Below are 20,954 nucleotides of genomic sequence, written 5' to 3'. Positions count from 1 at the left end.
TCCTTGCCTTCTGAATTCAATAGTCCTCTTTCTTTATACAAAGCTCCGTGGGCATGAGTGGTTAAAAACGCATACTTGGAGTCCGTGTAGATGTTCACTCTTAAACCTTCAGCCAATTGTAACGCTCGTGTCAGTGCTATCAATTCTGCCTTTTGTGCTGATGTTCCTTTTGCCAGTGGCCGAGCTTCTATCACCTTGTCTATCGTTGTTACTGCATATCCTGCATAGCGGATCCCTTCTTTCACATAACTACTGCCGTCGGTGTAATATTGAACATCGGGGTTCTGGATGGGAAAATCACGAAGATCTGGTCTACTTGAAAATACTTCATCCATTACTTCCAAACAATCATGTTGACTTTCAGTAGGTTGTGGCAAAAGGGTAGCTGGATTTAAGGTATTAACAGTCTCTAAATGCACTCTTGGGTTTTCACACAACATTGCTTGATACTTGGTCATACGGCTGTTACTAAACCAATGATTTCCTTTGTAATCCAACAACGTCTGTACTGCATGTGGGACTCGTACATAAAGTTCTTGACCCAAAGTGAGTTTATCGGCTTCAGCTACTAACAGGGCGGCTGCAGCTACGGCTCTTAGACAAGGTGGAAGTCCGCTGGCCACTGCATCCAGTTGTTTAGACATTTAGGCAACAGGTCTTTGCCATGATCCCAAGTACTGTGTCAATACTCCCACAGCCATTCTTCTTTGCCCATGTACATACAGGTAGAATGGTCGTGTGTGATCAGGTAGACCTAATGCTGGGGCACTCATCAAAGCCTTCTTCACATCTTCAAATGCCGTTTGCTGTTCTTGAGTCCATAAGAAGGGGTTGTGCTCTGTACCCTTGATAGCTGCATACAGAGGTTTTGCCAGTATCGCGTAGCTGGGAATCCATATCCTACAGAAGCCTGCTGCCCCCAAGAATTCTCGCACTTGCCTTCTATTCCTGGGTATCGGTATTTGGCACACAGCTTCTTTTCTCTCTGGCCCCATAATTCTTTGACCTTCAGAGATATGGAATCCCAGATATTTGACAGTTGGCAAACACAACTGAGCCTTCTTTCTAGACACCTTGTATCCTGCCTTCCAGAGAATGTGTAGTAGATCGTGCGTTGCTTGCTGACATTTTTCCTTTGTAACTGCTGCTATCAACAAGTCATCTACATATTGTAACTGTAACGGATCGCCTGGCACCCCGACTTGGTACCTCCGTTAATGGATGCTCCTAGTGCTTCCTGAGGACTCCAAGCACTCTGGCAGACACCACAATCACCGAATCCGAGAAACCTTTAAATTCTCCCAAGCGTATGAATGCTGTAGACCATTGAATAGGAACCATACGAATAGGCTTGTACTCCTAGCAGTCAACTGGAACAGCATGCAATAAATCCTTCCCCCAATAATGAGACGACACATCACTTTGAGGGTAAAACAGGAACTCTGGACTGGCTCATCCAGCCTGGCTTTTATTTCCAACTCACACATACAGGCCACACCCAGGGGGAGGCATAAAAGAACCAATGACATAGATGTTACCTCCCACACATCCCCTCCCCTCAGATAACCAGTTAACATAATTATACAGCCAGGAAAACTACAGTTTTTATACATGTGCTATAACTTTAAATCCATACATCCAATCTTCCCCAAAACCACATATTTAGAATCAGCACACTTTAAACATAAACCCTTCCAAAAATCAGCCAAATCCCTCCAGTGGATCAAAAGTTAGCTGGAGGTCCCTTTATGACCGACCGCAAGCACATTTTCCTGCCCAAAACAGTTCCATAGATTTGGGCTGTGCGGCCGGTCAATTTCATGCCGAAAAACGACTAAGTCCCATTTCGAACGGGACTTAGTCTCTGGAGCTGCAAGTTCAGTATGGAAGAAGGTAAGGGTCAGCGGTGTTCGGCAAAATGTGTAGCCGATTTTAGTTCCACAGAATCTTTAGCATACACCGCTGACCGCGTTCGACTGAACAAAGATGGCCGCCGCCACGTGCAATTAACCTGCAGTAACCTCACAGCCTGGGAGGTAAATTGCCTGCACACTTTAGCTTCTGGGTGGTCCGCCTGTGTGGTACTTGGTTCAGTAAGCCCTATATACTGAACCAAGTGGGGGAAAGCCAGGGGCAAGTTATTTTACAGGTCTGGGGACATAGTCTTAAAGGGGCATTGTAACCCGAAGTTACAAGATGTCCCCAGACAGTTCTTAAAGGGCCATACACACCCAATAAAAGTCCATTCCTTTTCAGGGGCCATAGTCTTAAAGGGTATTGTTACCCGAAGTCTCAATATGTCCCCAGACAGTTCTTAAAGGGCCAGCAGCAGTACAATAAAATACCATTCACTGTACTTAAAGGGCCAGCAGTCGCACAATAAAATACAATATGCCCCAAATAATCCAGGGGCCATAGTCAGCAGGTAGGAGGCGGGCAAACAGGCTTCTCCAGGGTCCAGTGGCGAGGTTGGTTTCGCCACAGTAACAATACACACTCTCCTGGGATGGACTCGAAATCCAATAAATCTTGACTTAGAGCTGACCCAAATAGGGTAGGTGAATTTTTAAACCCTTGGGGCAGTCTTGTCCAGGTCATTTGGCGTTTTGAGCCCGTTACAGCGTTTTCCCATTGGAAAGCGAAGATACATTGACTTTCTGCGGCAATTCGGAGGCAAAAGAAGGCATCTTTGAGGTCTAAGACTGTAAAGTAAGTAGCCCCGCCCGGAATTAAAGCAAGCAGGTTATATGGATTGGGTACAACTGGATGTATGCTAACAACCGCTTCATTGACTGCTCTCAAGTCCTGCACAGGTCGATACTCATCTGTACCGGGCTTTTGAACAGGCAGCAATGGGGTGTTCCAGGGGGAAGTACAGAATTTTAGGATACCATACCGTATGAACTTATCCAGATAAGATTGGATGTTCTTCTTAGCCTTCTGCGGGATGTGATATTGTCTTAGGCTTACTGGATAAACCCCAAGTTTTAGTTCGATTTTAATAGGTGGAATATTGCGGGCCAGTCCTGGTGGGTTGTTCTCTGCCCAAACTCCTGGTATATTGAATAAGGATTCATCACTCCTAGGGTTTTGGCTAGTCAACGCTGTATAAAGTCGCCACTCTTCTTCCTTTGGTACGGATAATGTCATAATACCTGAAGGTCCATTAAACTTTAAGGATGTTGTTCCATTTGGTAGGAACGTAATCTGCGCTTGTAACTTAGATAGCATATCACGTCCCAACAATTGGACTGGACATTCAGGCATATAAAGGAATTGATGTTTTACTACGTGGCCTCCCAATGTACAGAGTCGACTTTTAAGAACCGGTTTTGCAGCACTTCTTCCAGTTGCTCCTATTACAGTAATAGTTCTTCCAGATGGAGGAGCAACTAGGTCAGTCACCACCGAATGTTCAGCACCAGTGTCGATCATGAATGCACTCCTTTTTCCCCCTATTGATACATCGACCATAGGCTCCGCTCGACCAAGGGGGATGGAGCCCGGTCGGTATCAATAGTCCTCCATGACCGTGTCAGCCAATCCTACAAAGTCCCTACCTTCTCTATCGCGGGACCTTTGCGCTGCTGGATAATACCTATCTTCCCTTACACTTCCTCTGTTCCCATTACTCCCTCTATTACCATTGCTCCCTCCGGGGCCTCCTCTACCTCTCGCTCTGCCTCTAAAGTTTCCATAACCTGTCCTAGGTCTGTCTCTCTCATACTGTTCCCTTCGTGGACACTCACTTCTCCAATGCCCTTCTTCCCTACAGTATGCGCACTGATTTCTACTCAGAGGTTCCTCATTCCACTTACTATCGCCTCTATCTGGGCCCCGTCTATCTACGCCTGCGATCGCTACCGCTAGCATATCTGCCTTTCTACGCATCTTGCGCTCTTCCTCTTTCTTTGTCTCTGTTTCCCTGTTCATATATACTTTATTTGCTACCTCCATTAATTGGGTAATGGACATTCCTGCAAACCCTTCTAACTTTTGTAGCTTGCGCTTAATATCTCCGTAAGCTTGGCTGACAAAGGCGGAGTTTACCATTCGGGAATTATCAGCGTCTTCCGGATTAAAGGGGGTATACAAGCGGTATGCCTCCAATAATCGGTCATAAAAGACACTGGGCGCTTCATCACTTTTCTGAATCACCTCAACTGTCTTCGACATATTAATGGCTTTCTTTCCTCCGGCTTTCATGCCAGCAATTATAGCGTCTCTATAGGCTTTGAGTTGGACCATATCTGCGCCATTAACATTCCAGTCGGGATCGGTGTTAGGATAATGTGTTGCGGCCCATGCTGCCGGATTGGCTTGATTTAAAGCACGGGCTGTATCCTCTAGCGCTTTAATGGCCGCTTGGTTAATCCTTGTCCTTTCCTCATTATTAAACAATGTCATTAGTAACTGCTGGCAATCAGCCCATGTCGGATTATGTGTCTGAACTATCGAGGTGAACAGATCGGTCATAGCTTGTGGTTTCTCAGTGTACGAGGAATTGTGGGTCTTCCAATTCAAGAGATCGGTAGTCGTGAACGGGACATATACGAAGACTGGGTCAGCATGTGCCATTTGACCTGCGGCATCGAGATAGGCTGACCCAGGATTCAGACGAAGAGGCATCTGATAATGTCTAAGTTGTTGGGTACCGGTCAGTTGTCGGGTTAGTATAGGGCTACGTGGAGGGGCGTCAGTTATGGGTTCCAGTCGGGGGGAAATAAGGCATGAGGATGTGGGAGCTTGATTTTGGGAAAAGCTAGTAAATAGAATACTCCCAGCCGAGCTAGAAGAAGGTTGACCGGAAGTTTGAAGTGGCGCCAAATCAGGATATTCAGATCTAACGGGGGTTGGTTCTGGTTCCGGAAGGGGAGGTTTAATACGAGGGGGGGTGGATTCTGTACTGGAGGAGGAAGCGGAAGTGGATGAGGGCAATGAGGGGAGGGGTATAGAACTTCCTGCACTCGCGTCACCTCTTCCTATAGGGAAGTAAGGGGGCGGCAAAGGGATCTCGGACTCAGGGGGCGTGTCCAAAATGGGCCTAACCACAGTCCTAGTGGACAAACAAGTCCTGGCCACCATGAGGCGACATTGCTCCTCGTGGCATATCTGAATCCATTTTGGCGAGTCGTTTACGGCCTGTCTCCAACAATCAATATATGGAAACTGTCCGTAAAGTTCAGGCCTACCTGACACAGCCACGTGTACACGCTGTATCAGGGTTGGATCCAAACTACCACGTGGGGGCCATGCCGCAACCAAAATAGGCCACTCCCTAGTGCACAAAGTGACCAAACGTACAGGAGACATTTTAACCCCAAAATCACATGTTTTAAATCCCTTTTTAAAATGCTTTACCATACAACCTAAGGGATCCAAAATCGTTGACTCCGACGCGCCCATACTTATCAATGGGACGTCGTTGACAACGAATACTATGCACGCGTTCTATTCAACAGTCACACCCGTTTCCTCTGGCAACAGCACCACGTGGTACGGTTACCAAGTGAAACGTACACAATAACACAATAAACACTCAGGGAATTCCCGTACACACACAGCTGTTACACCAGTCACTAAATAATCAATATTATGCCCTTTGGCGAAACTATACAGTCACCCACGCTATAATTCTCTATATACGAATTACCCGTCTATAACACACCCCAGTAACATCGTCTTTTACAAATAGCGGTTACAGTACGGTTAGCATAGGTCAAAGCACAATTTAAGGTCACAATACAATTATTAGTGGTTATGGTGTTAAACATGCAATGGACGACAATGATTAGTACTTATATACAGTGTCAGTAAATATACAGGGTTATGGTACCGTGCACTATGATACAGCAACACACTATTAACACTCTCGCTAGACGGCTGAGCTCGCGCTATCTAACAAGATATACACTTTACTAACAATCTTTAACACATTTACAATCCCAACTAAACTATTGGCCAGTACCTTGAATGGACTACCTAAAACTATCTACATCCGTTTTGGTTAGCCACACTGCCCAAGCACCACATATAGCGAACTAGAGGGCGGAATTTACAACAGCACCCTTTTAGTCTATTTACTCTATCAAAAATCTAGTGGGTTCCAAATTTACACGCCTTCCCACTTAGCCAAGATAGGTTGAGATCTAGCGAACCGAATTTACACAGACGCCGCTTAGTCTCCCGGTCCCTCCGACCTAGCGAACAAAATATACACCCTAGAACGCTAGTCTAGACAAGACACCGGTGTCCGGCTAGGGCTATTTACACAGAACCCCGCCTGACTCCAAACCAAATCAAACGGTCTTACTAAAGAGCGTTCGATTGAGCGGTGCGCCTTCGCTCCTTCCCTCCGACAGAGGGGGCAGATTCCATACACAGATTTAAATCCCTTTTGGGCCTACCGCACAATCGGTATACCCCTAGTGGGTCTGCCGTCTAAAACAGCAGTTGTCTTACCTCCTCGTTCCTGAACCTGAGTTCACACTCATCGACGGGGACACCCCAGCACTTCTTACGTAGAGGCCGATGATCTCCTGGACAACAGACCAGTGGCGCCGAGACGAAGGGAGGTCCACGCAGAAGTTCAGGGGTGCAGCCGTAGAGAACGTGGGCAAAGATAGACCGTCTCACGCCTCTGCCTCTCAGCTACCGTTGAACGATGAGCTTCCCGGCCAATGCACCAAATGATACCGGAGAAACTGACGGAAGCCAAGCACAGAGAGATGGACACAGGTTTCTTCAGGAAGGAAGAGATTCTTTATTGGATCACCGATCGGGACTCAGAGGGACTAATGTCACCAAAATACAGCAAGTTCTGAGCCCCGGACAATAGTGCAGGCTCCTTATATAGGCACATAACTCCTCCCATATTAAGCTCCACCCGCACATTCTCTTGACCAATCAAATACAAATAAGAATTAACTTCCTGCTTGACCGCATGGCTTGTCCAGCACAATGGAGGAGGGGAATACTACATCCTGTATTCTTGCACATGCTCCGTACACTACTGATCGTATCTTGCCTCGTGCAACCAACTGATCGATACGTCAGCATATGCACGTACACATGCCACGTGGTAATCTCGGCCTACTAAATTTATTTTTACCGAGATTCCACCACAGTAGATCTGGGGGTGTCACTATTCTCAGGCCACTTGTATGTTAATGATTATACTCCACCCACTGCCCCTGCCACTTGCCCTCATTCTTATTTATTATAATATATTTTATTTAAATTATTTATCTGTGTCCCTATTTGTATTTGCATAAAATGTATCCACCTCATCACTGAACTTCTCTTTTGCCTTCTAGTGTCTGGAGAGGGGTGGGGGGGCTGAGGGGTTGCCAAAATGATGCTAAATACCCTAGGTGCTCCTCTGTGTAACAGGCAGAAAAAGAGAGGCGGAAATAATTTGGTGCAAAATCGAGAAAAAAATATTTTTTGGTTTTTTTTATGTGAATTGCTCAATATTTAACTATGGAAACATTTGTTTTTCCCTCATGCCAAATTTTATTCAAGATTTAACCTCAAAATTAAATCAGTGTGTTTCACATCACTACCTGTCAGATTATAAATTCAAACCATTCGTGAAGTGTCCATCAGTATGAATGGAATTTTAAGGAATTATCTATATTTAATCTCAAAATTCATATAGCCCTGAAACTGTGTAACCATTACTTCTAGACACGCCCCATTCATTTACTAATTAACAAAATGTCTGATTATATTTTCAATGCTATGTGAACAGTGGCACCCTCGGCATGCAGGTACATTTATTAGAAAGAAAAATAGTTAAACTCACTACATCATCTGTCTTTTTAAGTCCTCAATTCCAGGCAGCCTGCCATGGCATCTCTATGGTTAATGTGCAATGATCCAGTTTTGGGAATTTGGACCAGATTTGATTGTAACCATGGTAACCCCAATCCCTCTGTTCCCTTGCTGTCTTGAGAAGCCTATAAATGATGTACGAACAAGCTGTGTATGTTAAAGCATTTTGCGTTGTGTAAGGTTCCAGAGTAACATGGCGAGATTTAACCCTTTCCTGATCACGCAGAAATCTGAGGTGCATGCTTGTTGTGGAAATTAGAATTTAACCCATTAACTGGCAGTATAACAGGGAGCTTGTTGTTTCTGGTAGATGATTCTAAGTAGAACATGTGCTATTACTTGCAGGTACAGTCCCTGTTCTCAACAGTCAATGGTGATGTTTATTCAGCCAATAAATTAGACAGGCGACGTTTTGACACCTATTGGTGTCGGAGACAAACCATGACAGGCAGCACAGGGTTTGTTTTTTAAACTACTTCTGGAGTCATTTGAGAATATCAACTAGAAACTGGCCGGAGTTTTTAATCTGTAACCCATATTACAAGGAGTTGACATTTTTGCAACTGGCTGACTAACACAAGATTTAAAACTTTCATTCATTTGACAAGATGTCCATGTTGTCCAAAAATATGAGGTAAATGTGCTCCTGTCAGAGGATGGCCAAGCATAATATAATTTGTAGTACAGAGAAGCCACGAACTCAGGTGTTACCTATGCACATGCAAGCCATGTCATCAAAGAGAAAGGAAATCCCTGCAGAGGTTATTGTGATGTATATTTATATAACTATTTATATGTAGTACCCACCCACTAATCTGCACTCTTGCATTGCAGGCTACAAAAAGCACAGGCTAGGAAGCACGCATGCAACAGAAGGCATGTTCTAGCTTTGTTTTACAAATAAATGAATACATTAATTTGTGCAGTGCTTTTCCCTGGATCTCTAGTATTTGGAAATTTTAATAAACAACAAAAACACATGTTGTATGCCTAGAGGATCCGTCTGGTCTTTTCATGTGACATTTGATCCTGGTTACCCACCAGTTGTTCCACTAAATAATGCATCCTGCAATGATGGTAACAGAGCATCAAAGAGGGAGGATCTGTTGCCTAAGAGCAACCAATGGGATGCTGAGAGGTGCTAGGAGAGTCTGACAGAGCAGCCTCCTTGTTATGTGATGCAGGGGAAGGGAGCAGACTGTGGGTGCAGGGAATGAGTGGCTGCTCTCTGATGTTACAGGAAGCTAAATAAGGTAAGAGGCCAATGCACTAGCTGAATTGTAAGCAGCAGGTCCCTGATGTAGGACACCTAACCTACTGATACCCTGGCATGGCATGCACTGTGACTATCTTCTCTGCATCACTTACTGTACATGCATCACTTGTAGGCAGCGGCAACGCCAGATCTTCACATACAACAGCACATTCTGCCGCAGCAGGAAGAAAAGGCAGGCTGAGAGATTGTCTTCTCGCTTTACATAGAGCATTGATTTAAAGATTGATTGGAAGGGAGCAATAGAGGCTTATCAATGAAACCCAATTGTAATTAAAATTATCTGTGGGATTGGCACTCTGTCTTTAATACAGGGAGCATGTGACATATAATGTATATCTTTAAATGTCTATAATTTACAATGATGCATTCTCATTCTCAGGGCAGCACTGGAGAATTTTCAAAGGTTCCTGGAAAATCCATTTTAAATCATATATTGTATTGCTTATAAACACATTTTTGTTTTTGGGAATAAGGATTTTGGTTTTCTCCTGTATTGTTTATTCAGATATTTTTTATTTATTTTTTAAATCTGATAGAGAGTACCGGAGTGAACCCCATTCCTAAGGTTCTGTGTACACAGGCAGCCCATTCAACTGATAACCGATGTGATTCAAAGGGTTAAAGATTCTAAGCTGCTCAAAGTTTTTTTTTTTTTTTAATTTAAAAGGGAACGATCATACACACTAAGGATAGGAAGTAAAAAGCCTGTTGCATCTAATCTCACCATCCTGCTGTGTGTGCAATGTATCCCTTGCTGTAAAAAAAGGATTGGATTAGAACATGATATTGGAATGGAGTTCACAAACTGAGTTTGCATTTATTGTTTTACATTATATATCTGTATGTATGTTTGCATTGCATTCACAGTCTTAAATCTTAAATACCTGTTCTCTGGCATATGGAGGCCCAACGTTGGCTGTCTTATTTACCCAGTGACTCATTGCAGCATATTCTATTTTACAGATACAACATCTGTTAGTTTATACACGTAGGATAGCACAGCATAATAAGGATTTCAGTATTTTAATACTTCCATATGGACAGCAATTGGTTGAAAGAAGCAAACCTTGTCGGCAGGCTCCAGTGCTTACTTTCAGTACAAATTTCTATGCATAATTTTGGTTTAAAAGTCTTGGTCAGGTTTCTACCACCTGTTTAGGGGGCAAAGTAAACATATCGGAGTTAGACAAATTCAAAATTACATTTGTTTATGTGTAAAATGTAAACATTTTCCATTGTACATATATATGTAATACAGTACTAATATATATATATATTTATGTTTACTGTATATGTCACCAGTGGGGTACCTCAGGGATCTGTACATGGACCCATTCTCTTTAATATTTTTTATTAGTGATATTGCAGAAGGTCTTGATGGTAAGGTGTGTCTTTTTGTGGATGATACTAAGATATGTAACAGGGTTGATGTTCCAGGAGGGATAAGCCAAATGGCTAATGATTTAGGTAAACTAGAAAAATGGACAGAGTTGTGGCAACTGACATTTAATGTGGATAAGTGCAAGATAATGCATCTTGGACGTAAAAACCGGGGCAGAGTACAGAATATTTGATAGAGTCTAACCACAACATCTGAGGAAAGGGATTTAGGGGTGATTATTTCTGATGACTTAAAGGTAGGCAGACAATGTACCGTATATACTCGAGTATAAGCCGAGTTTTTCAGCACATTTTTTGTGCTGAAAAACCCCAACTCGGCTTATACTCGAGTCAATAGTCTGTATTATGGCAATTTGCATTGCCATAATACAGACTGGGGCTGTGGGGGCTGTCAGAGAGTTTACTTACCTCTCCTGCAGCTCCTGTCAGCTCCCTCCTCCTCCGCGCCGTCCGTTCAGCACCTCGGTCAGCTCCCAGTGTAAGCAGGGGCGGACTGACCGGTCGGGCACTTCGGACATGGTCCGAGGGCCCGGCCGGGAGGGGGGCCCGCCATCAGGGGGCCCGGCCGCCCCTTTAAATGCTGCAGCCGCCTGAGCGAGCGCTCAGGCGGCTGCAGCTTGTCACCTCACCTCCCCTCCCCTGTAGCGTGGCCGAGCTGCTCTGCGTCCGCGGTGCCGGCCGGAGTGATAGGAAGGTGCACACACACTGAGTGTGCACCTTCCTGTCAGTCCGGCCGGGTACAGGAAACAGAAACTTCTGTTCCGCGCGGACATCACTCCGGCCGGGCACCGCGGACAGGAAATCCGCTCGGCCACGCTACAGGGGAGGGGGTGAGGGGGTTAAAAGAGAGAGGGGGGGTTAAAAGAGAGAGGGGGGGTTAAAAGAGAGAGGGAGGGTGGGGGTTAAAAGAGAGAGAGGGGGGGTTAAGAGAGAGAGAGAGGGGGGGTTAAAAGAGAGAGAGGGGGGGTTAAAAGAGAGAGAGGGGGGGTTTAAAAGAGAGAGGGAGGGTTAAAAGAGAGAGGGAGGGTTAAAAGAGAGAGGGGGTTAAAAGAGAGAGAGGGGGATTAAGAGAGAGAGAGAGGGGGGTTAAGAGAGAGAGAGGGGGGGTTAAGAGAGAGAGAGGGGGGGTTAAAAGAGAGAGGGGGGTTAAGAGAGAGAGAGGGGGGGTAAAAGAGAGAGGGAGGGTTAAAAGAGAGAGGGGGGTTTAAAAGAGAGAGGGGGGTTAAAAGAGAGAGGGGGTAAAAGAGAGGGGGTTAAAAGAGAGGGGGTTAAAAGAGAGAGGGGAGTTAAAAGAGAGGGGGGTTAAAAGAGAGAGGGGGGTTAAAAGAGAGAGGGGGTAAGAATAGAGATGGAGGGGGGTAAGAAGAGAGAGGGAGGGGGGTAAGAAGAGAGAGGGAGGGGGGGTAAGAAGAGAGGGAGGGGGGTAAGAAGAGAGGGGGGTAAGAAGAGAGGGAGGGGGTAAGAAGAGAGGGGGGTAAGAAGAGAGGGAGGGAGGGTAAAAAGAAGGGGAGGGAGGGTAAAAAGAGGGGGAGGGGAGTAAGAAGAGAGAGAGAGGGGGTAAGAAGAGAGGGGGGAGTAAGAAGGGAGAGGAGAGTAAGAAGGGGGTAAGAAGAGGGGGAGGGGGGAGTAAAAGAGGAAGGGGGGAGTAAGAAGAGGGGGAGGGGGAGTAAGAAGAGGGGGGAGGGAAGAGTAAGAAGAGGGAAGAGGGGGGAGTAAGAAGAGAGGGAAGAGGGGGGAGTAAGAAGAGAGGGAAGAGGGGGGAGTAAAAAGAGAGGGGGAGTAAGCAGGGGAGTAAGAAGGGGGTAAGAAGAGGGGGGGAGTAAGAGGAGGGCAATTGCCCCCTTCCCTGTCCGCAGGCACCGTGCGGGCAGCCTGCAGGGGAGGGAGGAAGAGAGGACCCAGGAGCTCAGCCTGCAGCTCCTCTGGGTCCTTCTTGCGCGAGCACAGATCGTTGCCGCGGTTACCACGTCAACGTTACGGCTCTTGCGAGAGTAAACTCTAGCCCTGGAGCTACGGGCTAGAGTTCACTCTCAACACTGTGACCACCAGGTATTCCTGCTGGTCGCAGTGGTGAGAGTGAACTCTAGCCCAATAAACACACTGCCCCCACACACCATACACATTCACACACTGCCCCCCATACACACACACTGCCCCCACACAGACCATACACATTTACACACATTGCCTCACACACACACACATACACTGCCCACCCATACACACTCAGCCCCCAATACTAACATTGCCACACACATACACAGCCCCTTCGTGCACACATTGCCCCACACACCCTACACATTCACACACTACACCCCCTCACACACACTGAACCTTTCACACACACACACTGCACCCCTTACACATTGCACCACTGCTCCTATACCCTACTACAGCCTCATATCCCAGCAGACCCCAGGTAAGTTGTCAAACTGTTCTTAAACGGTTTGACTACTTACTCTAGGAGGGGGGCCCGGCCCTCCTGGCACCATAACAACTACACAGAGCAGTAGTGGTTATTGTGCATGGATTATTTCTTTAAATAATCTACGAGTGCCCCAGAAGCCAGCAAGCCAGCCAGCCCACAGGCCGGCCAGCCAGCCAGCCCACAGGGCCTCTGTTAGAAAGACCCCCTTCCAAGCCTATTAGACTCCATTGTAGTCTCTAATAGGGCCTGGAGGGTATTCTTTCTAACACACTCTCTAAAGGACACTGAGATAGCCTCTGCTAGAAAGACCCCCCTCCATGGCCCATTAGCCCTCAATTGTAGTCTCTACTGGGGCCTTGAAGGGATTATTGCACTTTTGTTCCTTGTGTATAAAGATTGTGTAGGGTGTGGCTGGAGGCGGGACATGGGTGGCGCTTGCTGCGGAGTATGGGTGGGGCCTGTAAGGGGGCCCTTGATTTATTTTGCCCGGGGGCCCTGAGGGTTCTCAGTCCGCCCCTGAGTGTAAGTCTCGCGAAAGCCGCGGCTCTCGCGAGACTTACAGCGAGAGCTGACAGAAGAGCTGAATGGACGGCGCGGAGGAGAAGAGAGCTAACAGGAGCTGCAGGAGAGGTAAGTAAACTCTCTGACAGCCCCCCCCCCAGCCCCCCCCACTGAACTACCAATGCCATTGGACCACCAGGGAAGGAGAGCCCCCCTCCCTGCCATGTATCAAGCAGGGAGGGGGGATGAAAAAAAAAATCTGAATAATAAAATATTAATAAGTAAAACAATAATAATATTACAAATAAAATAAAATTATAAAAAATAACAATAACAAAATATTAAAATAATAAAAAAATAATAATAATTAAATAAAATAATAAAAAATAATAAAATAAAATATTAAAATAATTAAAAATAATAATAATAAAATTGCCCACCCCCCACCAAGGCTCTGCAACACACACACACACACACACATACAAACACACACACATATACACACATGCTGCACTCATACACACACTGCATTCATACACACACACTGCATTAATTATATACACACACTGTAAATAAATATTCAATTAATATAATTTTTTTAGGATCTAATTTTATTTAGAAATTTACCAGTAGCTGCTGCATTTCCCACCCTAGTCTTATACTCGAGTCAATAAGTTTTCCCAGTTTTTGGGGGTAAAATTAGGGGCCTCGGCTTATATTCGGGTCGGCTTATACTCGAGTATATACGGTAATAGAGCAGCAGGAAATGCTACCAGAATGCTTGGTTGTATAGGGAGAGGTATCAGCAGTAGAAAGAGGGAAGTGCTCATGCCATTGTACAGAACACTGGTGAGACCTCGCTTGGAGTATTGTACGCAGTACTGGAGACCGTATCTTCAGAAGGATATTGATACCTTAGAGAGAGTTCTGAGAAGGGCAACTAAACTGGTTCATGGATTGCAGGATAAAAGTTACCAGGAAAGGTTAAAGGATCTTAACATGTATAGCTTGGAGGAAAGACGAGACAGGGGGGATATGATAGAAACATTTAAATACATAAAGGGAATCAACACAGTAAAGGAGGAGACTTTATTTAAAAGAAGAAAAACTACCATAACAAGAGGACATAGTCTTAAATTAGAGGGACAAAGGTTTAAAAATAATATCAGGAAGTATTACTTTACTGGGAGGGTAGTGGATGCATGGAATAGCCTTCCAGCTGAAGTGGTAGAGGTTAACACAGTAAAGGTGTTTAAGCGTGCGTGGGATAGGCATAAGGCTATCCTAACTATAAGATAGGGCCAGAGACTAATGAAAGTATTTAGAAAATTGGGCAGACTAGATGGGCCGAATGGTTCTTATCTGCCGTCACATTATATGTTTCTATGTTTCTATATTAGTACATGTTTGGATATCTGTAAACTTTGTATTCATTGTATTCATGTCAATATGTATACAGCCATAGACACACACACACACACACAATTTCATAAACAAATACATCCTTGCACAGACACATAGATACCCACAAATATACATGTTTAGAAACACATTTCAGTGACAGAGCTATGACATACTTTTTCAATTTTTTTCTAGTTAATTTCAATTTAACCAACGTGTGTCTGCAACGGATATGGCTTGGTTTCATGTAGTTACCCTGAGATGGTTAATTGTGTGAAATAGCATCTTTTGTGAGATTCAACCCCCACACACGCTCTTCCCCCTCCATTAATTTAATGATGACAGTCATGCCACCTTAACTCGGCTGCACAGAGGCTGGGAGGGATGTGAGCATCTAGCGAAGAGGTGTCACTGAGTGCTGACAGTGTGTAATCAGATGCTGTGTAGAGCAAGTACCAGTTTTCCGCAGTCTACCGAGAAGGGTTTCAAGGCCTAAGCAGGTTTAATTTTGATAAAAGTCATTTAAAATGCTCAGGAGACAACCATGTAGTGTGAAGAACTACTTAAACTATTTGCAGTGAGCAAGCGGTGAGCTAAATAACACGTAATGTTTAAAAGGAAAATGAAGGGGACATGGGATATATGATTCTAGCTAAATTGTTGGCAAAAGTGTAGGTGGCAATGAATTTTTCTGGAATGGTAAGAGGAGAAGTTCCATCAAACTGCTTTATCTGTATGCAAACTACTTGTATGTGTGTATGCGTTACATAAGTAATTTTTCTGATGCATTTCCATCTAAAGCAGAGGTCAGCAACCTTTTTCCTCATGAGGGCCAGATGAAGCTTCTGTAAACGGATGGCGTACCACCTTCATCAATAAAGCTTAAAAAAAAAAAAAAACTAAAAAGATAGTAATATTAGATTACTCATTAATTTGGTATCCTAATATAGAATTGCCTTATATAAGAATACCAAAAAGATCACAAATAACAAAAGCCCTATCTTTTCATCTTTCTGTAGTTTCGTAGATAAATCCCTAATTTGCGGTCCTTGTGTGGGATTGCCATATATAAGGATGCCAAATTAGTAAACTATGCTACTTAATACACCCATACCCTAATACACACATTCATACATATAAACACAATCACAGACACATACCATGACACGCTCGATTTGTATCCCTAGTACTGTCACAGTTACCAGAGTCCCTGTGGTGTGGTAACTGGGACTGTAAGGTTGAGACTTATTACCATAAAGTTTTTTTATAGACTAAAAGAAAAAAAAAAAACGTATTCCTAAACCCTCTAGTGCTAAACCCACCGTTTAGGATGCTTGCCCCCCCTTAGCCCCTTCAAAATGGATTAAAACTCACCTTATTTTCAGCTCTCCATGGGTCTGCTGGCTCTGGCACGTGTTGTGGATCCAAATAATGATCTTTGTTATATTCAGAGGAAGCCCAAATTGTTGTTCACAAGTGCACTTGGAGAAGCGAGAATTAGACACCAGACACCTGTTGGTATTCAAAATAAGCCTCTGACGTTTTATTCATCAGCTGGGTTTTTATACATTATAAAGTAAGTGCTAACGTGCAAATATTCATAGAACAGTAATAGGAAGGGAGTACAGATAAGACATAGGGATGAACATCATGTACACATAACAAATAAGTTCCAAGGTAAGAAAGAACAAAAAGATTAGAGAATCAATGCATCTCTATGAGGAAAATTCAGTGTCCCCATGCAGAGCTTGGTGACGCTGAACGGCAGGGCTGCTTACTGTGCAGGAAGCCCCTCCAGTGGCCATCTAAGGAGTTGCCACTTGGAGGTGTCCCTAGGGGCAATGTAAACTGCCTTTTCTATGAAAAGGCAGTGTTTGCATGAAAATGCCTGAAGGGAGCTATTATACTCACCAGAACAACTACATTAAGCTGTAGTTGTTCTGGTGACTATAGTGTCCCTTTAAATAAGCTTGCATTTTAATACATCATCTCTACAGGCTATACTACATTTTGCCAGCTTGATTCCAGGGAATAGAAACTTATTGGCATTATCCGTTATTTTAATTTTAATTTTAGTGTGTGAAATGAAAAAAATAAAAAATATTTACATCAAATTTTTAAGTGCCCACTCCATCTATATTTAATAAGTCTAGTGTCAGATATTGTACCATTTCATGAGAGGAACATCAGCTGAAATTGATTATTGACAAAAGGATAAAAAAGGATCAGCGCTGATATACCTAACGAAAAGATATATAAAAATACAAAAAATGAAAGTAGGCGACACCTTAAATTATAAGGCTCCCTCTAAGCCTTATAAACAACAGAGATGAGTCAAACAGGGGGGATAAAGGTTACGCCAGAAATAATAAAAACAGAGATGTTTTATAACATAAATATAAAAATAAATTAATATATATAAAAAAGCCATATATATATATATATATATGCGGATAAACAAAGAAAAAGCAAAAGAAAGTTCACATATAAGTCCAAGTGTGGGTAAATCTTGCTGGAAGATAAAACCTCAAAGAGTCAGGGTAGCTCCTCTGGATTGGAGTCAGATCAGAGTATTCTTGGCAGCCATATATGCAATAGAAAGAGAGAACTAATGGTGCCGAAAATCCCAGAATAACATAAAAGTAAATAAAACGTCTATGGTCCTACGTACAATTGATAGAGCTTGACCTAGCTCTAGTCTGAATGGCATACAGTGGTACAATCCCCACTTATAGGATACGTGAGACGGTGTAGGTAAGCAGATGTATCATCGGTATGAAGATCATAAAAAATATAAAAGAGACAGCAATATTGCTCACAGTATAAAAGGTACCAGGAGTATAGAATAAAGAATAGGTACTCACAGTTCATTGGGCAGACTAACTGCTCAATGTGTAGGGGTAAGTGGTATAATCCCCACCATGGATTCTTTTGGAGTAGTCCTCAGTGGAACTTAAAATCGGATGCCAGGTAGAAAATAATAAAAAGGTAAAACGGCACACTCACAGTGGAAAGAGGCCCAAATACCTTTATTAAAATACAATGTGGGGAAAGCAGGTGCCTACTTTGCTATAACACTAAGCATGTACTCGCAGCTCGCTGGGCCGCACAGATGTCCATTGTGGGCCACATGTGGCCTGCCATCCGCAAGTTTGACATGCTTGCTCTACAACTATTCCTGCAGTGCTGCTATTAAAGTACCACTCTAGACTTATTTTTGTGGGGGGGGTCTTTAAACAAAAATCTCTGTTTATTAAATATACCCTGAATGAATACATGCATGCAATTTATATGCATGTATTGATTGGGGATATTTCTTAAATGAGCTTGCAGGTTTATTTCCAGAGTGCAAGTGTGTGTAATGATTCCCAAATGCAGGAGACCAAAGAACAAGCCCATGACAGAAGAACAGGGGCCTAAAAACAGGACTGTCTCAACAAAATCATAACCGTTATAAAGTATGATGCTACACACCATTTAAAGCAGTGGCGCTATAATTAAAATTACATAGGTATACTACAAGTGGATTAAATGGATTACATTCTGTTGGTGTTCTCTTTTTTCATTACCACTACTATGAACTAGAGTTAGCCATTATTTGTGTGCATTTATGAAAGCTTGCAGGTCCTTTGGTACATTTGCAGACTGCACTACATTTGTGATGCAAAAAGAGTTTGTACACCTGCCAAGTTTCTAAGAACTTTATATTTGAAAAGTGAATGCACTGCTGTTACAACATAATTATCGCCATCATGTGATGCTATGGCAATCTACCACCCGAGGGGTCTTTAGTTTTCATGGGCCCTGGGCAAGCCCCTACCTTGTGGACCTCTTGCTGAACCAGTTGCCTCAAGCCTTTGCATACAAAACAGAGGCCACTTAATGTTACTTAACCCTTTAGTGACCAGACTGCTTTTCAATTTTCTTACCGTTTGGGGCCAGGGCTGTTTTTACATTTCTCCAGTGTTTGTGTGTAGCTGTAATTTTCCTCTTACTCATCTACTTTACCCAAACATATTATATACAGTTTTTCTCATCATCAAATGGTCTTTCTAAAGATACCATTATTTTCATCATATTATATAATTTACTATACATTTTTTAAATAAAATATGATGAAAAATATAACAAAAACACACTTTTTCGAACTTTGACCCCCAAAATCTGCTACGCATCTACAACTGCCAAAAAACACCCGTGCTAAATACTTTCTAAATTTTGCCCTGAGTTTAGAAATACCCAATGTTAACATGTTCTTAGCTTTTTTTTGCAAGTTATATGGCAATAAGTACAAGTAGCACTTTGCTATTTCCAAACCATTCCCCTCCCCCCCCCCCAAATTAACGCAAGTTACATTGTAACACTGATATCTGTCAGGAATCAACTGAATAACTCTTCACATGTATATATTTTTTAAAAGAAGACAACCTAAGGTATTAAACTTGTTTTGAATTTATTTATTTTTTTACTATTTTCATGCTCTTATGATGCAACCATTTTACCACCAATCTATGCTAAACTTAAAAAAATAAAATAATAATTGGTGATTTTTTCAACACACATAGCAATTTAAGAATACATGTACTGAGAACGTTAAGGGTTACTGCCAAAGAACAGCCCAATATGTGTTCAGCAACATCTGCTGAGTACAGTGATACCACCCATGTATAGGTGTGTCGGATTCTCTGGGGGGGCTATAAGACCTTATTTGGAGGGTGCACATTCCAGTTGTCCAACTTGGAATTTTCACAGCTGGTTATCATGCACCCATGTCCTATTTGGGACATTGTTGAAGCAGGCCAATGTAACTTACCCACCATCAAACCATACATTTTTGAAAAGTAGACACCCTAGGGTATTTCAAATGGTGGTATTTTAACAGTTTCCATGCACTAATTCTACCACCAGTCTTTGTCAAACGTTTGGGTAGTCATTTTTTTGTGTTATTTTTCTCTCACATTGTACTTTAGGCATGGATTCTCAGTTCCTGTTATGTGTTACTGACAAAGAACACCCCAATATGTGTTCAGCAACACCTCCTGAGCAGGGGTGTATTTGCCGCGAGGCAAACAAGGCATTTGCCTTGGGCGGCATTTTTCAGGGGGCGGCAAAAAAAGCCGCCCCCAAATGCCCAGGGCAAATGCCTTGTTAGCCTTGCGGCTAACAAGGCATGCTGGGCGGCCGGCGGGCTGCTGGGAAGTGCGGGTAGGTGGGCAGCCGGCGAGGGAGCACTTCCTCTGAGCGGTCTGCTCAGCTCCCTCGCGCGCCGCAGAGTGATGCTGGGAGCCGGAATATGCCGTCATATTCCGGCTCCGCCTCCCAGCATCACTCTGCGGCGCGCGAGGGAGCTGAGCAGACCGCTCAGAGGAAGTGCTCCCTCGCCGGCCGCCCACCTACCCGCACTTCCCAGCAGCCACTGGACCACCAGGGAGACAGATATCCCCCCCCCCCCAGCTTTCCCAAAGGTAAGGAGGCTGGGGGGGTTAAATAAAAAAAAAAAAATGTATTAAATATGTGAGTGATTGAGTGTGTTTGTATGTCTGTGTATGTCTGTTAGTGTGTGTGTGTATGTCTGTTAGTGTGTGTGTGTGTGTGTATGTCTGTAAGTGTATGTCTGTAAGTGTGTGTATGTCTGTTAGTGGGTCTGTGTGTGTGTCTGTTAGTTTGTGTGTGTGTATGTCTGTTAGTGTGTGTATGTGTGTGTGTGTGTATGTCTGTATGTGTGTGTGTGTGTGTATGTCTGTATGTGTGTGGGTGTGTGTGTGTGTGTTAGTGTGTGTGTGTCTGTTAGACTGTGTGTGTGTCTGTTAGACTGTGTGTGTGTCTGCTAGTGAGTGTGTTTCTGTTACCTAGTGTATGCGTATTTGTCAGTGAATGTGTGTGTGTGTGTATTTAGAAGGCGGGACGGGGGAAGGGTTCGGTGGGGGTGGCGCGGGTGGGGGGGGGAGGGTTGGGTGAGGGTGGCGTGGGTGGGAGGGGGGCGCCTGAGTTTTGTCCTGCCTAGGGCAGCACAAAACCAGGATACACCACTGCTCCTGAGTACAGTGATACCACCCATGCATAGGTGTGTCTGGTTCTCTCGGGGCTAAAAGACCTTATTTGGAGGGTGCG

The 20,954-nt window shown here is 43.9% G+C and overlaps 1 protein-coding gene across 2 annotated transcripts in view; it reads left to right on the top strand.

Annotated features, from left to right (window-relative positions):
• Positions 1-9,002: 9,002 nt before the first annotated feature.
• SYN3 (synapsin III) overlaps positions 9,003-20,954 on the top strand; it is a 457,322-nt gene continuing 445,370 nt past the window's right edge. The window contains exon 1 of one of the 2 annotated variants that reach the window (XM_063447546.1): positions 9,003-9,089. The gene's annotated coding sequence lies outside the window, so the exon portion shown is untranslated. The remainder of the gene's footprint in view (positions 9,090-20,954) is intronic. The other variant, XM_063447547.1, reaches the window with a different exon arrangement.

This window comes from Pelobates fuscus, chromosome 3, assembly GCF_036172605.1.
Source record: "Pelobates fuscus isolate aPelFus1 chromosome 3, aPelFus1.pri, whole genome shotgun sequence".
In the NCBI taxonomy this organism is placed as follows: Eukaryota; Metazoa; Chordata; class Amphibia; order Anura; family Pelobatidae; genus Pelobates; species Pelobates fuscus.
This window is presented reverse-complemented; position numbering and strand designations above follow the sequence as displayed.